Source organism: Mercenaria mercenaria, chromosome 16 (genome assembly GCF_021730395.1).
Source record: "Mercenaria mercenaria strain notata chromosome 16, MADL_Memer_1, whole genome shotgun sequence".
NCBI lineage: Eukaryota > Metazoa > Mollusca > Bivalvia > Venerida > Veneridae > Mercenaria > Mercenaria mercenaria.
In genome coordinates this window covers 63,482,963-63,500,653 of record NC_069376.1, presented here as the reverse complement: position 1 = coordinate 63,500,653, position 17,691 = coordinate 63,482,963, and the positions used below count along the sequence as shown (strand labels likewise).

The following is a 17,691-nucleotide window of genomic DNA, read 5'->3' as shown; positions in this document are numbered from 1 at the left end:
TAATGTTTCAAGTTTATTTAGAGAAATCATCATAGACACAACAAAACTACATTACAAAATTTGCAGCACAAAAGCATAATAAGTTTCATCAAGTACATTTGATTTATAGACTATTGCATTAAAAGATCACTTTTTCAGTTCCCTTTTTTATGTTATCAAAGAACAAAATATGTTGCATAAATAGAACATGTTTTTTCCTTCCCTCTGGTGGTCTCTTTTTGCAAGATGTACTGTAGTTTTTTACCCAGCTAATAAATATTCAGTTCAGTTCAGTTCAGTTCAGTTCAGTTCAGTTTCAGTTTAGTTCAGTTTAGAATTCAGTTCAGTTCAGTTTAAAATTCATTTCAGTTACATTCAGTTTCAGTTTAAAATCTAATTCAGTTCAATTCAATTCAATTTTATTCAGGCATAAGATCCAATTATAACAAAAATACAAAGTGGTACAGAAATCAAAAATATTAGAATTAATTAATATGCAGTAAACCCTTATAATTTTGTTTGTACTTTACACGTGTAATCAAGCTAATACATGTACATAAATATCAGGAAAAAATGATCTTTCTGCTTGGGATAAACCATGAAAGTAACAGGTCACTTATTTCCAATGGAGTCCCTCAGCTTTCAATAATATGTAAGTACAAGGAAATTCATTGATGCAAGCATCAAAGACGCCGCAAGTGTTGTGTCTGAAGTACATTTATTGCAATATAAGAAATCACCTACTCATTTCTTTATTAGTCTGACTGGCTACAAGTTATCAACATTAGCACATAAAACAATTATGTTATAAACTGTTTAAAACATGAAGAATGAACATGATAGAAAAGTTTTACCATGCAATACAAATCCTCGATCTACCTGCAATGACATTAACATTGCAAGTAGGTGGTCCCTTTACATACAAAATTAAAGTAATTATTTCACTAACTAAGGTCACCTCCTGTGAAAATTCTTATATGCAGGAGCGTGTGTATGAAGTTTCACAGAAATGCAGTGTGTTGTGAAATGAGGAAATGTTGAAATAATTTCAAAGTTGTGGTTCACAGAAACCATTATTTTTATTATCATGTAATGTAATGAGTGTTTTCTATTTACTGATGAAGTTTTATGGACCTTAGTCACCTACATTATAGATTTCAGAATGCAGATTATACACAGCAATTTACTGTTTCCGTTGCCAAAAACAACCAAAAATTTTGTCCAAGAAAAGAATGATATAACATAAATAATCTCTATATTTCCCCTATCCACAAAGCATTAATCTTTCTTAATATACTTTCGAATATCATAGAATTCATTTTTTTTCGGAAGAACAATAAACTTGAAGTCCTCGTTGAACTGTAAGGTTACTAGGAGTATGTCAGTGTCTAGATTCAAATCTAATATTACAAGAAATTTAGCAAGCATAATAACCCACTGCCAAAGTGTAGAAAATATTTCAATGAAAATGTTGTTTTTTTTTGTTTTTGTTTTTTTAACAAAAACTATCTATTAAATTAAAAAGAAAAAAGAAAAAAAAAAGATGCAAGTAACAAGATATAATAAAACCAGAGCAACTGACTAGTCATATAAGATCACTGAACATATAAATTCAACAAGGAATTCTATTTTAAAGTCACTGATGCTTTGATAAGTTATGGTCCCATGACTTTTGATATTTCGATCTAACCACAGTTAAAGAAGTATTAACTTGTCACTGACAAATTCTGCCAAATGCTCTTTAGCCTACTGCATACCTTAGTTGACAGTGTATATCTGTAAACAATGAGTAGATCTATATGACACATAAGCAAAAAAAAAAGAAAGAAAAAAGAATAAAAAACCAAACAAACAAAAAAAAAACAAATAGAAATAGGAATTTACAAAAATGTGCGCATTCTGAAATTACATCACTGTACCTATCAACAAAGAAAATAAGACAAAAGGTTAAAAATAAGTTAACAGCGGCACTTCCTTCGTTCATTTTAACATAGATCTATCTATGCTTATTGATTCCTTTATTTACTTTGTAAATACGTTGTTTTTTTTCAAGGAATTTTTATGCAGGCAAATTGTAATTTTCCATAATTTTTTTTAATATTCTCTTCGAAGTTTACTGCAAGATTATTGTAAAATACACAAACGCTCCCTTGTCAAGGCTATTCATGCGTTGCAGTATGGTATATCTGCGGAGTGTTATAGAAAACGAGATAGGAAAGTAGGTCATGCTAAGAATAGAAATAGAAAACTTGACATACAGAGTAACCTCCCTTATCAATAAATCGGATCAACATTTTTGACAAAATTGTAAATAAAACAAGAGCTGTCACTAATGGTGACAAATGCCCCCGCAGCACCTTTGACCTGGTGACCCCAAAGTCAGTAGGGGTGGTGTACTCAATAAATACTATCAGCATGTGAAGTTTGAAGGTCCTGGGTGCAGTGGTTCGCGAGTAAAGTGCTTTCATGCAAAAAGTTAACGTTGTGACTAACGAATGAACTAACGAACGGACGGACGGACAGTTGAAAACTAAAAAATATGTTCTGCTCTACAAATAAGGAGAGGAAAGACAGATAGCATTGTTTTAAATCACATAATAAGTTGCATTACATACATTTTTTATGTTTTCTTTTTGCCATTTTTTTGTTTATTTACTAAAATGTATTGTGCAATATCGTTGATCCTTTTACAAACTATTCACTGTATTCAATTTATCACTCCAAAACTATTCATTACCATCTTTACAGGGTCCGAAATAAAAGCTAGTGTATCCCATATACTCGACGCCGCCCTGAATAATGAAATAGGATTTACACATATACTTATAAAGTAATTAAAATTTAACATTTTTCTCTAACATAAATAATTAGGTTAAGCTTAAAACATAAAAAAATCTTTCTAATTATTGTCTTGTATACACCTGAATTAACTGTACAAAAATCTACACAGATATAAAATTAAATGTCTAGTTATCACTGAGAAACTTATCACTAAGAAAAATATCACAAAGTTAATTTTATACAAAAGTTGAAATTTTGTCTTCTTGCTCCTTAAAAGTTTGGGGTTTATGTACTTATATAATTTTAATTTAAACGTTATTATTCAGAAAGTCATGAAATATTTCAAAAAACATTTCAGGCATTGGACAGAAAGCTATATTAGCTTACAGTAAAGGTTGTCTTCTCCTTACTTTACTATTTAAAGATAACATCTGTTGCTGAAGGATATTATTTAACCTTTAACCTGCTAAATTTCTGAAATGGACTGATCTTATCATTCAAATTTGGCAGTACCATTTATTATCTGAAGTGGTTATCACTAAAAATTTACTTACTGAATAGCAAGCTGACCTGATGATCAGACTACACAGATGTACAGGCTGATCTTGGTCTGCACTGGTCGCAAAGGCAGAATCAATTACTACAAGCAGGCTAAAGGTTTTGCACCTTTTAAAATTTTGAACAAGAGTATTTTAACAATAATTAACAAACTTGAGCAAAATCAAAGAAAGTTACTTGTCAAACCTTAGGAAGTCTTGAGCTAGAAGTTTGTGTATTTTTAATCCAGGAAATGGCTAAAAAAACTAATACACAAAAACAATTGAAGTGTTTCTTCAGGCAGATTGTAGAAAGAGTGCATTAAGGCTTCAAGCTATAATGTAACATCTTAACAAATGATAAAATTTACAAGTTTTAATATATCAATTTTCTTAAATATAGAGTAAAATAACACAATTCGAATTTCTAATAACATCTGTCAGATTCTTCTTAACATAATGAACATTATTGCACCAAATTTATCATCAGTATACATCATTGCTTGAAATTTTTCTTTAACATATGAAAACCCTTGGCAGGCCTTCCCAGCTTTTCATAATAAATTTGTCTGTCAGTTATAGGCATTATACCGGATACCAAGTCACAAGTCATAGCAAGTATGACTGTCTAGGGTAGTTTCTTGAACACTGGTAAATACTTTTTAGAAGAAACTCAGCTGAATAATGTCCTAGTTATACTTGTGCACAGCAGAGCTGAGACAAGAACTGGAAAATCAAATTGTCTTCTATAACAGGCTACTAAAATCACTGTAAGATCTTTTCAAGTCAAGTACACAATTTCTCTACAGTCAACTTAATTCCAGGTACAGATGTGTTGGACTATCGTGCTTTTTACCATCATTGTGTCTGAATATTGCATGAAATCCTGGTGATCCTATGTGCCTCTGGTGAAATTTCCCTTTTAGGTGTGACATAGATATCTGTGCTACAGCGATATGTTGTGGTATGCGGCTTTGTGTGACATCTTCCCATATTGAACTATATAAAAGAAATATCTCAATTTACTGTATATCGATCACTCTAAAATAAACTATGTGCAAAACCGACAAGCACTTAGACAAAATGTATAAAATTCAAAACAGACAAATCTTTAAAAGCATAAGCAAGTTTTATTTCTTTAAATTGTTGAAAACCAATGAATTTCCATCAAACGAAAATCAATTACATGTATACAAAGCTTAGTATGAAACAAAATATTCAATGTTTTCTTCCCCCAAATGCAATGCTACACAAATGGCTATACCGGTAGTATAAGCCCTAGAAGCATTGACTATGGCAAATGCATATTGCATATCCATTCACTTGATACCATAATGGATGAAAACGAGAGGGCCATGATGACCCTAAATCGCCCACTTGAGTGAAGTTGCTTGCTTTAACAAAGGACAAAGTTCACTTAAGCCTTATATGGCCTACACAATTTGTAAAATTTTCAAATTGGTTACAATTACAACAAATATACACTTTTTGCTACCAGAATGTTTATCTACTATAATGAATTTAGTTTTTTTTGTAAACAATTTTATTATTCTGTTCAAGACATTTTTGCTGCCATATTTAGGTCACATTGGGCATGTTTTTATTAGTGAGCACACTCCAGCACCACAAAAATATTTTTAGGTCCAGCTTCTTTAACAGAATTTATGGTCATTTTTTTTTTTATTTATGGTCGATAGCTGTGCTCATAATGAAAATTTCAGATTTGTTTAAAAATTTGGTTAAGAACTGAAGATTTCCCTTACCCTTAATGTTAAAAGTATTTATATTTATGTTAGGTATTTTCTTTGACAATGAATTGTTAAATATTTTATGCAGTTTGATAAAACAATACTTCTTGATGAAAGAAAACTTGTTCTTCACTTCATTTTGAGACTTTCAGTTTTTAGGCTATTTTTGGGCAAAAGTGAACATTCTCTGCAGTCAAATGGCTGTGTCCAATAGCTGTGCCTTTTCTTTGAATAGCTTAGCTAATAAATGCACTTGCTAACATATATAGCGATTTAATAGGTAACAATACAAACATGATACCTACAAGTTAAACTTTCAAATCCACTATTCTGTGGTGTCCGCAGCACAAAACAATCCACTCCTTTTCCAAGAATGGGTATGGGTCTCTAACTTTGCCACTTGGAGTAAATGACTACCTGGCTGATGAATGTCACATATTTCCTGGTATTGCTTCTTGTGTGCTGTAAACATGAATTAGTCTGTTGTTGATTGGTGTTGTACAACTTTTTCATTAGTATTTCAGCTCTACAATGGCCATCTGTTACACTTAAAGGTGGTTAATCAGATTTTGGTCAATTAATGAATTCATTCAAAACTTTATCTGGTGATCATTTATACTTATTTGAGTTCAGACAGTTCTTAATACACATCACCTTGCCACTGGAAGTATTCGTAAAATTTGATTTCCTTATCCTGGTTGCCCAACCAAGATAGCATTATTTTAATGTAAGTTAGATTAAACATTTTTTCCTAAGGAATCATATGAATATAAGCACAATTATTACCACAATTTGTCTATCTTGGTTGTGCAAGACTAGAAATTATGTTGAAATCAAACAAAATAAATGACTTTTTAAATGCTTTTATATACAAGAGCTGTCTGATGACAGCGCGCTCGACTATTCGAAGAATTGATTGAAGAATGGGGTCAAAATATTTCCACGGATATTCAGACAAAAGGAATAAATAGATTAGACAAACAATGTTCCTGTATTACTTTGATTTCGATAAGTCTTGCACTAAATGGCAATATATGAGCCAATTTCAAAGTCCAAAAAGGGCCATAATTCAGTCAAAATAGTTATGTACTCTTGCCTACAGATGGAAATCATAATGATAAACAAGTGTTCAAAGTTTAAAAGCCATATGTCAAATAGTTTTGACAAAACATGGACTTGTATGAAAACAGAACCAATTTCAAAATCCAAAAAGGACCATAATTCAGCCAAAATCGATGACAGAGTTATGTTCTCTTTCCTACAGATAGAGACTATTATACTAAACAAGTGATAAAAGTTTCAAAGCCATATGTCAAACACTTTACAAAAAATATGAACTGGTACGAAAAACTTAACAAAGATTTCTAAGTCAAAATGGGCCATAATTCAGCCAAAATCCTTGATGGAGTTATGTACTCTTGCCTATAACTGGACATGGTGATGGTAAACAGGTGTTGAAAGTTTCAAAGCTTTATCTCAAAAGACTTTGTCAAAATATGAACTGGTACGAAATATTAACCCAGATTTCTAAGTCAAAAAGGGCCATAATTCTGCCAAAATCCTTGATGGAGTTATGTACTCTTGCCTATAACTGGACATGGTGATGGTAAACAAGTATTGAAAGTTTCAAAGCTTTATCTTAAAAGACTTTGTCAAAATATGAACTGGTACGAAAAACTTAACCATGATTTCTAAGACAAAAGTGGCCATAATTCAGCCAAAATCTTTGATGGAGTTATGTACTCTTGCCTATAACTGGACATGGTGATGGTAAACAGGTGTTGAAAGTTTCAAAGCTTTATCTTAAAAGACTTTGTCAAAATATGAACTGGTACGAAAAACTTAACCATGATTTCTAAGTCAAAAGGGGCCATAATTCAGCCAAAATCCTTGACTGAGTTATGTGCTCTTGCCTATAACTGGCCATGATGATGGTAAACAAGTGTTGAAAGTTTCAAAGCTTTATCTCAAAAGACTTTGTCAAAATGTGGACTGGTACGAAAAACTTAACCCAAGGTGTGACGCCGACGCCGACACCGACGCCGACGCCGTGGTGAGTAGGATAGCTCTACTTATTCTTCGAATAGTCGAGCTAAAAAAGGAGGTAATTACAAATTTTCACAAAAAGTAATAAAATATATATTTCCAATAGGGATCTATGTCTATGTAATAGGTCTTCTTATTCCTAGAATAAATCTCCAACAGAATATATGAAAAATGTAAAATACCATAAAATGTTGCTCAAATGTGACTGACCACCTTGAACTCTGAATATGAGCATGTAACTAACAAGTTTCCGACATAAACTGAATGTTAAAAACTTTAACAAGGCAGTCAGAAAGACAGCTAGATCCCCGCCAATTTGCTATAGATAGTAAAAGGGTAAACCTTTGACATTTAGCTGTGACCTTGACCTTGAACTGACATGGCTGGCTCATGAATTCTGCACAACGTCTTGACGAGGTGATCATTAGACCCAAGTTTCATAAAAATCCTTCAAGGGGTTTAGGAATTACAGAGCTCAAACCTTTGACCTTGAGTTGTGACCTTGACCTTGAGTTGACATGACTGACTCTTTAGTTCTTAATGAGGTGATCATTTAACCCCAGTTTGATGAAAATCCTTTAAGGGGTTTAGGAGATACAGAGTGGACACAAAATGGAAGGCTCAAACCTTGACCTTAAGTTATGACCTTGACCTTGAGCCGGCATGGCTGACTCACAAGTTATGCACATCGTTTTGATGAGGTGACCATTTGACCCAACTTTTATAAAATTCTTTCAAGGGCTTTAAGAGATACAGAGTAGACACAAAATGGAAGGCTCAAACATTTGACCTTTAGCTCTGACCTTGACCTTGAGCTAGCATGGCTGACTCAAAAGTTTTGCACATTGTCTTAATGAGGGGATCATTTGATCCAAGTTTTAAATGAATCCTTCAAGGGAATTAGGAGATACAGAGCAGAGACAAAATGTAAGGCTCAAACCTTTGACCTTAAGTTGTGACCTTGACCTTGAGCCGGCATGCCTTACTCATGATTTTTGCACATTGCCTTGATGAGGTAATCATTTGACCAAAGTTTGATGAAAATACTGCAAGGGGTTTATGAGATATTGAGTGGACACAAAATGGAATGCTCAAACCTTTGACCCTAAGTTGTGACCTTAACCCGGCATGGCTGACTAATGAGTTCTGCACATTACCCTGATGAGGTGATCATTTGACCAAAGTTTTATAAAATTCCTTCAAGGGGTTTAGGAAATTTAGAGTGGACACAAAATAGAAGGCTCAAACCTTTGACCTCGAGTTGTGATCATGACCTTGACCGGACAAGGCTGACTCATAGGTTCTGCACATTGTCTTGATGAGGTGATCATTTGACCCAAGTTTTGTGAAAATCCTTTAAGGGGTTTAGGAGATATGGAGCGGACATGAAAGTGTTATGGACAGAAGGACGGACGGACAGAGACCATTCCTACAACCCCTCACCACTTGTGGCAGGGGATTAACAAGAGCTGTTCGTAAGACAGCCAAGCTCAACTATTTGAAATATTGTCACAGAAGCAGGAAATTATTACCCAAAATGTTAAATATCAAGAGAGTTTTAAGTTCGAAAGGGAACATAATTTGACCAAAATGCTTATCAGAGTTATGGGACTTGATGCCATCAACTAGTTTTATAACCCCGAAGAAACATGTTAAGTTTCAATTAATATATGCATTTGTTTTGGAGATAGTAAAAAAGGGGGCATAATTTGCCCAAAATACATGTCAGAGTTATGGGACTTGAACCAGTGAGGTTGGTAATTGACCCAGAAAAAGAATAAATAAGTTTCAAAGCTATATGCCTTTTGGTAATAGCTGTATGTACTTGCACGCAAAACTTTAACCAGGATTTTCTAAGTCCAAAATGGGGCATAATTTGCCCAAAATACATGTCAGAGTTATGGAACTTGATTCTATCAACTAGTCTTATAACCCAAAAGACACATGTGAAGTTTCAATTTAATATCTGCATTAGTGTTGGAGATAGTAACTTGCATGTAAAACTTTAACCAGGATTTTCTAAGTCCAAAAGGGGGCATAATTTGGCCAAAATACATGTCAAAGTTATGGGACTTGACCAAGTGAGGTAGGCAATTGATCTAGAAAAAGAAAAAATAAGTTTCAAATCTATATGCCTTTTAGTAATAGCTGTATGTACTTGCATGCAAATCTTTAACCAGAATTTTCTAAGTCCAAAATGGGGCAAAATATGGACAAAATAAAGGTCAGAGTTATGGAACTTGGTGCTATCAACTAGTTTTAAAACCCCAAAGACACATCTGAAGTTTCAATTCAATATCTGCATTAGTTTTGGAGATAGTAACTTGCATGTAAAACTTTAACCAGAATTTTCCAAGTCCAAAAGGGGGCATAATTTGCTCAAAATACATGTTAGAGTTATGGAACTTGACCCAGTGAGGTTGGTAATTGACCTAAAAAAAGAATAAATAACTTTCAAAGCTATACGGTATGCCTTTAAATGATAGCTGTATGTACTTGCATGCAAATACTTAACCAAGGTGTGACGCCGACGCCAGGATGAGTAGAATAGCTAGACTATTCTTCGAATAGTCGAGCTAATAAAATAGAAAAGTAGAAAAACACTGGTCTTGCATCTTGACACAAATTGAAATGTTGCAGACTCTGAGTCTACACTGTGAGTGCTACTGTCCACACCCTCTAGCCCTGTGGAACAGAACTCAACATTTACACATGCTACAATTTTCTTTTAAACTTAACAAAGAATTTATTCCCGTCTTCAAAAAATGTGCAAGCTGGCATTAGATTTAATAATGTTACAATTTTAACACATACCATGCTCAGGCACAAATGATTCTACCTTAGTGACCAGTGTAGATAATGACAGCCTGCACATCCATGCAGTCTGATCATGATCTGCACTATTTGCCATTCAGTCGGTATCCTTTTGGTATGCAACCCTTTCAAAAGATAATGAATGGTACTGTCCAAATTGAAATATGCACAAGTTCATTATAGAAATTTAGCAGGGTATAAATGGCTAATGTGAAAAAATTAAATTCTGAAACAGCAGCCTAACAAAACAATTTGACAAGCAGTATCTTAATCATTTTGCTACCTACAAGACGGATACATTGGCTGGAATACTGGATCAATGACTGCTTGTTGATGGCCACTATTAAAAGTTTTCCACAGTTTTCTATAGTTCTTCACCATCATCATTTTCTGTCCAGTCATTGTCAGTCTCTACTTGCAACTTCAACCTCTGAAGAAAAAAAAATTATGTACATACACACTGCAAAATACAAATATGTAGCTTGTAAAATGCATTCCATCAAAATAAACATATAATACACTAATAAACATGCTAGTATTTCATCATATTTAAGGTTTAGGAGAACATGCGCATATGTATATCATCAAAACACAGAAATATCTGATAAATGAACAACATCTTTACCAATATTTTACCTCACCATTAAATGTTCTGCTACTGTCTCATGTGATGGATACTTAATATATTATAAAAAACTTGTCCCCCTTTGAAAATGAATGCCATATGTAAAGAAATAAAAATAAACAATTGCATCAAAACAAACATAATTATGTAACAGTTTTTTTGAAAATGGTGAGTTTTTATAGGTGTTTGACTGTCTGGAAGTGGGACCCCTTTGGGCAGTCCTCTTCTGGAATTCATGTTTATACTAGAGCTGCTTTTGAGAAAAGCAAATGTCTCCCACAACTGCCTAATCATCAGATAGCAAGCCAGTCTTTTTATACTGTTTACTCACTACAATTCAAGGGCCACAACTGCAAAATGCCTGGACCGATTTGGCTCATTATCGTACTTGTCCAAAGTCTTATGGTCAAACACATTTTGTTCAAATTTGGTGAAGATCGGATAAGAAATGTTACTAAACAGTGCAGACAAGAGCAAAACAGCCATTTTTTAGGTAATTCAAGGGCCGTAACTCTAAAATGCATGACCCGATTTGGCCAGTTATCGAACTTGGCTGAAATCTCATGGTCAAACACATTTTGTTCAAGTTTGGAGAAGTTTCGGATGAGATATGTTTGACTTAAAGTGTGACTCATTTGAAACAACTCTTTCCTTCTATGATTTGGTGTTGTTTGATTTTTTCCCCTCAAAGTCTCATTACATTCAGAATAAATTTAGGCAAGAGGGTCACTGACCCTAAAATGCTCACCTGTGTACAAGGCTTCAAGTGTGTTTATGTAATTTCTTCTATGTTAGCCTATATTATATACATGTCACACACTTTTTTGAACTTAGGGCAATAATTTGAACAACTACTTATGGATCCAGAGAAAACTAGAATGTGTCTGTAGGACACAGGGTGTGCCCCCCCCCCCCCCCCCCACTGGTACATTAGTCACAAATAAGGGGCAATAATTCAAATGTTTGCAGTCTTAATGGGGTATAGCCTCAACAAACATTTTATGAAAAGGGTTCGTTATTCTAGCCCTATACTTTTTGAGATTTGAGCATCACAAACAAAAAATCCACTATTCTAGCTATTTCAAGGGCCATAACTCTGTAATAAGAGTAAGATTCTCAAGAAGAATGCCAAGAGTGCAAGGCCACATCATGATAAAGACTCCTGCAAGGTTTCCTGAATTTACATCTAATACTTTTTGAGCTAGGCACATAATTAGGTGAAAAAGTGCATTTTTTTTACTATTTCAGGGGCCATAACTTTAAAAATAGGGGTAGAACCAGCCAAAACATTAGAGGTGAGCAAGTTTATATCACGATAAAGACTTATGCAAGTTTTCAACCATTTATATTAAATACTTTTTGAGCTAAGCGCGTCACAAGGTGAAAATGTGCATTTTTGACTATTTAAGGGGCCATAACTCTAAAAATAGGGGGCATAGCCAGACGAAAAATAGGAGGTACGCAAGTTCATATCTTGATATAGACTCATGCAAGGTTTCATCAATTTATGACTATTTCAGGGGCCATAACTCAAAAAATAGGGGGCAGACCCAAAGAAAAATAGGAGGTGCGCAAGTTCTTATCATGATTAATACACATGCAAGGTTTCATGAATCTATATCAAATACTTTTTGAGCTAGGCGTGTCACAAGGTGAAAATATGCATTTTTGACTATTTCAGGGGCCATAACTCAAAAAATAGGGGGCAGAGCCAAATGAAAAATAGGAGGTGTGCAAGTTCATATTCTTTTTGAGCTCTGAAAATATGGGGCGGACCCAAATGAAAAATAGGAGGTGCGCAAGTTCATTTCATGATTAATACACATGCAAGGTTTCATGAATCTATATCAAATACTTTTTGAGCTAGGCGTGTCACAAGGTGAAAATATGCATTTTTGACTATTTCAGGGGCCATAACTCTAAAAATAGTGGGCGGAGTCAGATGAAAAATAGGAGGTGCGCAAGTTCATATCATGATTAATATACATGCAAGGTTTCATGAATCTATATCAAATAGTTTTTGAGCTAGGCGCGTCACAAAGTGATAATGTGCATTTTTGACTATTTCAGGGATCATAACTCTAAAAATAGGGGGCGGAGCCAGACGAAAAATAGGAGGTGCGCAAGTTCATATCATGATAAAGACTCATGCAAGGTTTCATGAATTTATATCAAATACTTTTTGAGCTAGGCGTGTCACGAACTTCGGATGGGCGGACGGATGCACGGACAAGACCAAATCTATATGCCCCCACCCCACAAAAATCTGACGTTTTTTATACATAAACCTTCAGTAAGTACATGTCATACACAGGGGTGTGCCATTTATGACCTTTGGGCATTAATTTTGACAATTATGGTAAAAAGTCCTCATGACACATGCCAAATATTAAACCTCCAGAGGAAAAAACAAAAGGGCTATAATGGCCCTATATCACTCACCTGTTATCATTGCAATTAAGGACAAGAAATTGAAGAAATTTAACCAAAAAGAAAAATAAAATCAAGTGACCCCTGGGGTGAGGTCAATTTTGACCCCGGGTGTCATGATTTAAACATATTTATAGAGGTCCACTAGGCAACGCTACATGTGAAATACGTAAGCTCTAGGTCTTTTGATTTATTTTTAGAAAATTTTTGAAGATTTTCCTATGTAAAATCAAGTGACCCCTGGGGGGGGGGGGGGGGGTGGTCATGAATTGAACAAATTTTGTAGAGGCCACTAGGCAATGCTACATGTCAAATATCTAAGCTCTTGGCCTTCTGGTTTGTTTTTAAAAAAAATTGAAGATTTTCCTATGTAAAATCAAGTGACCCCTGGGGCGAGGTCAAAATTGACCCCAAGGTCATGATTTGAACAACTTTAGTAGAGGTCCACTAGGCATGCTACATGTAAAATATCTAAGCTCTAGGGCTTCTGGTTTTTGAGAAGAAGATTTTTTAAGATTTTCCTATGTAAAATCAAGTGACCCCTGGGGTGGGGTCAATTTTGACCCCGGGGTCATGATTTGAACAAACTTGGTAGAGGTCCACTAAGCTCTAGGGCTTCTGGTTTTTGAGAAGAAGATTTTTAAAGTTTTTCCTTTCGGTTGCCATGGCAACCAGAGTTCTGTATGGAATTCTTTGAACAATTTTGAAAGGGGGCCGCCCAAGAATCACCCCTGTGAAGTTTGGTGTAATTCTGTCCAGTGGTTTTCAACATTCCTGTAAAGTTTAGTGGCTCTACGTCAAATACTTTTGGAGTTAGGCGCGACACAACTTTCTCGGAAGGACGGACGGACAAGAGCAAATCTATATGCCCCTCCCCTACCACCACAAAGTGGGGGCATAAAAAATACGAATCTATATAGCGAGCGTCCTTAAAATGGTATTTTAACTTTAGAAGGAAAGTAAACTTGCCACTGTAATAGATTTACATACATACTGCTATCAATTTATTAAATGATTTTCATTTCCATATCTAGTCCATTGTAACAGATTTACATACATACTGCTGCCAATTTTTTGAAGGATTTTCATTTCCATAATTATCTAGTCTTTATTCTTTAATGACTTTACACCATCACCTCAGATTATTCAAATGTGCAGAGCTACCTTAAAGACTCCTACACTCCTGCGATGTATTTAGTAATAAAGATTGAGTGCGAGTTTGTTTGGGATTAACACCATTTTTTCAACAATATTTCAGTTGCTTGGCAGCCAGTTAATCTAACCAGTTTTCCTGGATTCTGTACCAGTACAAACCTGTTCTCCGCAAGTAACTGCCAACTTCTCCAAATGAATCAGCGGTGGAGGATGAATGATTTCAGACACAGTGTCTTTTATCAAATCATCACAGACAACATATGCACCACCCAGGTATCAAACTCGCAACCCTGTAATCCATCTGTATATCTATGCTCTCTCTACTGAGCTAAGCAGGCGGGCTTTCAAGTGGAACAGCATCAAATCATTTACTATGTACGATTCATGAAATATATCTGCAAGAAAAATGTACCATTTGTCACATCATAAGCCTAATTAAGTAACAACTATCTCAGTGATATAATTAAGGTAGAGAAAAATAGCATCATGAATTGACCTGAAATTCTAAGAAAAAAATGGGGCATAATTCATAATATATTGATGCCAGATTTATGGATCTTGTGTTGAATGATCTGGGTGATGATATGAAACAATTGTTTTAAGTTTGAATCAAGTAGGATTGCTCTTCATATACTTTATAATAGTTGAGCTAAAAACAAATCATACCATGTGTTTCAAGCTGGAAACAGCTGAACTTCATTGCGCTTTTCCCACTGATGTAGTATGTATTGAAATCTGCCTGTTCCACTTCCACTGATGTGTATACAGTCAAACCTGTTTTAAAGACCACCTCTGAACAGAGACCATCTGGCTCTAAAGAACACATGTTTTGTTTCCCATTTGAACATTCACAATATATTTTAACCTGTGAATAATGACCACCTCCCAATAAAGACCACATTTTGGCTCTTCCAAGGGTGGTCTTTATAGACAGGTTTGACTGTACTGCAATCTGCTCACCCCATTCCCCTCCAGCTCTTCTACCGAAGTTCATTGGCAGCTGTAGAATCATGTTGTAGATCATCTTTGAATAAACCAGAAAATATTGCTGTTTCTTTTGTATGCTCAAATAATATTTCTAAATTGTGACCTTATTGCATCACACAATTTAGCTTGTAGTGCAACATTATACTCAAGTAAGTAAGTAACTACTTTATTTCCAAGGGCTACATATTGAGTTTATATACAGTATATACACAACATTAAACAAACATTATCAAGCATATAATATCATTGATACAAAATGTACAATTCAGGATTTAAACAAACAAGCCTAAGAAAAAAAGATATAAAATGAGGTGAAGTTATAATCCAAAACCAACAACAATAATAAACCAGAGCTGTCCGTAAGGCGTAAAAAAAAAAATTGTTTGTTTCCGGTATCCTGAACTACTCTAATTTTTTGGCCCGACCCTAAATGTTTTTATGGCCTTGGAGAATATTTACATTCATTTTTTGACACAAAAATAATTTCCAAAAAGTCTCCCTTAATAAAAAAAATTCCAAAAAAAAATAATTTTCCAACCTACCTACCCTAATTTTTTTGAGCATGTTACCGGAAACAGAGATTTTTTTTTTTTTAGGCCTAAGAAAGCCAAGCTCAACTATTCGAAATATTGTCACAGAAGCAGGAAACTACTACCCATTACCCAAAATATTAAGGAACAGAATAGGCAAAAGGTTTACGAAAAAATTCTACAATAGGTTTTGGCACTTTTAGCTCATTATTACTCTCTTTTTTTTTTGGAAATTTTTCTTTCAACTAGTCAGGTGTTGTCTCATCATTTATAGATATATACATAAATATTGCCTTTTATATTTAATTCTGTCATCAAATTTCATCCAGTTAAGTTCCTTGAATAGGTGTCAAAACTTTTATCAAGAATTAATTGAGCAGCTCTGTTTTGGAAATTAATCACTTCTGAGATCAGTGCAGTTTTTCCCTATAAAATTGTGCAGCAATAGTCCAAGTGTGTAAGTATTATAAGCATTGTAAAATAGTTTCCATGTATTTAGACCAAGATAGTGTTTGATTCGTAGCAGCAAATGTAGTTGTGTATTGCATTTTTCAAGTGTTTTGTCTACTTGTATTTTCCATTGGAGTCCATTATCAACATGCAAATGCATTTCAATTAATCAGTCTAAAGGACAATTGCGAACTGTGTCAAAGGAAGTTCAGATTAGTGATTACCCTACTCTGACTACAGCACCCTATAAATATATGGTAATGATACTGCTAAAAAATAAAATGAAAACAAAAATATAATTAAAGGTGTTTTTGATACCTTTAGCTTTGGCGGCCATTTTCTGCAGCAAAGCAGAACATGTCGACAATATGCACAACTAGGCTTTGTACTGATCTATCCTGTGAAGTTTCATCAAAATCTGTCTAACAGTTTGACCTGTCGAAGCTGGACAAGATTTTTCTAACTTGAGCTCTGGTGGCCATTTTGTGTAGTGAAGCAGAATGTGCCAGCGATATGCACAACTAGGGTTGGTAATGATCACTTTTTGAAATTTCATAGAAATACAGCAAGAAGTTTGAAATGTGAAAGGTGGACAAGATTTCTTTATTTTTAGCTCTGGCGGCCATTTTGCTCAGCGAAGTGGAACATAGCGGAGACATGTACAACTAAGACCTTTCCTGTGATGTTTTGTTGAAATACAGCCAGCATTTCGGCCTGTGAAAGCCGGACTAGATTTTCTATTTTTAGCAATATGCATGGCTGCGCTTGTTACTGATCACTCCTCTGAAGTTCCATCAAAATCTGGCTAGCAGTTTGACCTGTGAACACTGGACAAACTTAATGCAGAAGGATGGACATACAGGAGTCAAAGGCAAAAATAGTAAGCATTCCTGACCTATGGGGGAGACATAGTAAATCAGGTGAGCTAATGGATTACCTTAAATGTTTGACTAAATACTCACAAGTTCTGGTTTAAGCAAGACTGGGTAAATCTGCAGCAGGTCCATAAACCCGCCTTTCTGTGACATACCTTGCAAGCTCACGACTTATTGAGTTACTGGCTGGAGTCACTTCCATTATTGACTGTTAACTTGTGATATTTCTACTTTTTGCACCATAATTTGTCTTCTTTACCTCTGCCAATTTTCCTTTAAAATCCTCTGAAACAATTTCAAAATTTTTGTTATCACACATGGTTTCAATCCTGTGCTTTAACTCATTTTATATTAAACCATGTCCCACTGTATTCAGTGTTACTGCATTCCAATTCTCAGTGGTATTGTTATCTACATGCTGCATAAATGTGTGGTACAGCAGTAGCTCTACATTCACAGCACAGTAAGTTAACTCTAAATTCTGAGTGATAATTTCAGTCATCACATTTCATTGCTCTTATAATAAACTCTTTTAGTTGGACAAGAGCTCGTAGAACACGAAATGCCCCCTTAAGGCATTCAGTAATTTCACAAGTAACAGAAATTATTTTGTTACAGTACACAAAATACTACTACTCTGTGTCAATGTGACCTTGACCTTTGACCTCAAAATCAATAGGGGTAACATGCTGGTCATGATCAATCTCCCTATTAAGTTTCCAAGTCCAAGAATTC

The 17,691-nt window shown here is 34.7% G+C and overlaps 1 long non-coding RNA gene across 1 annotated transcript; it reads right to left on the bottom strand.

The window, feature by feature from the left end:
* On the bottom strand, positions 1–17,240 carry LOC123540299 (uncharacterized). The gene is made up of 5 exons (XR_008367920.1): positions 17,044–17,240; positions 14,781–15,138; positions 10,192–10,334; positions 5,350–5,506; positions 1–4,295 (listed from the first exon to the last, which is right to left on the bottom strand). It is a non-coding gene; the product is annotated as an uncharacterized LOC123540299 (long non-coding RNA).
* Between the last annotated feature and the right edge of the window lie 451 nt (positions 17,241–17,691).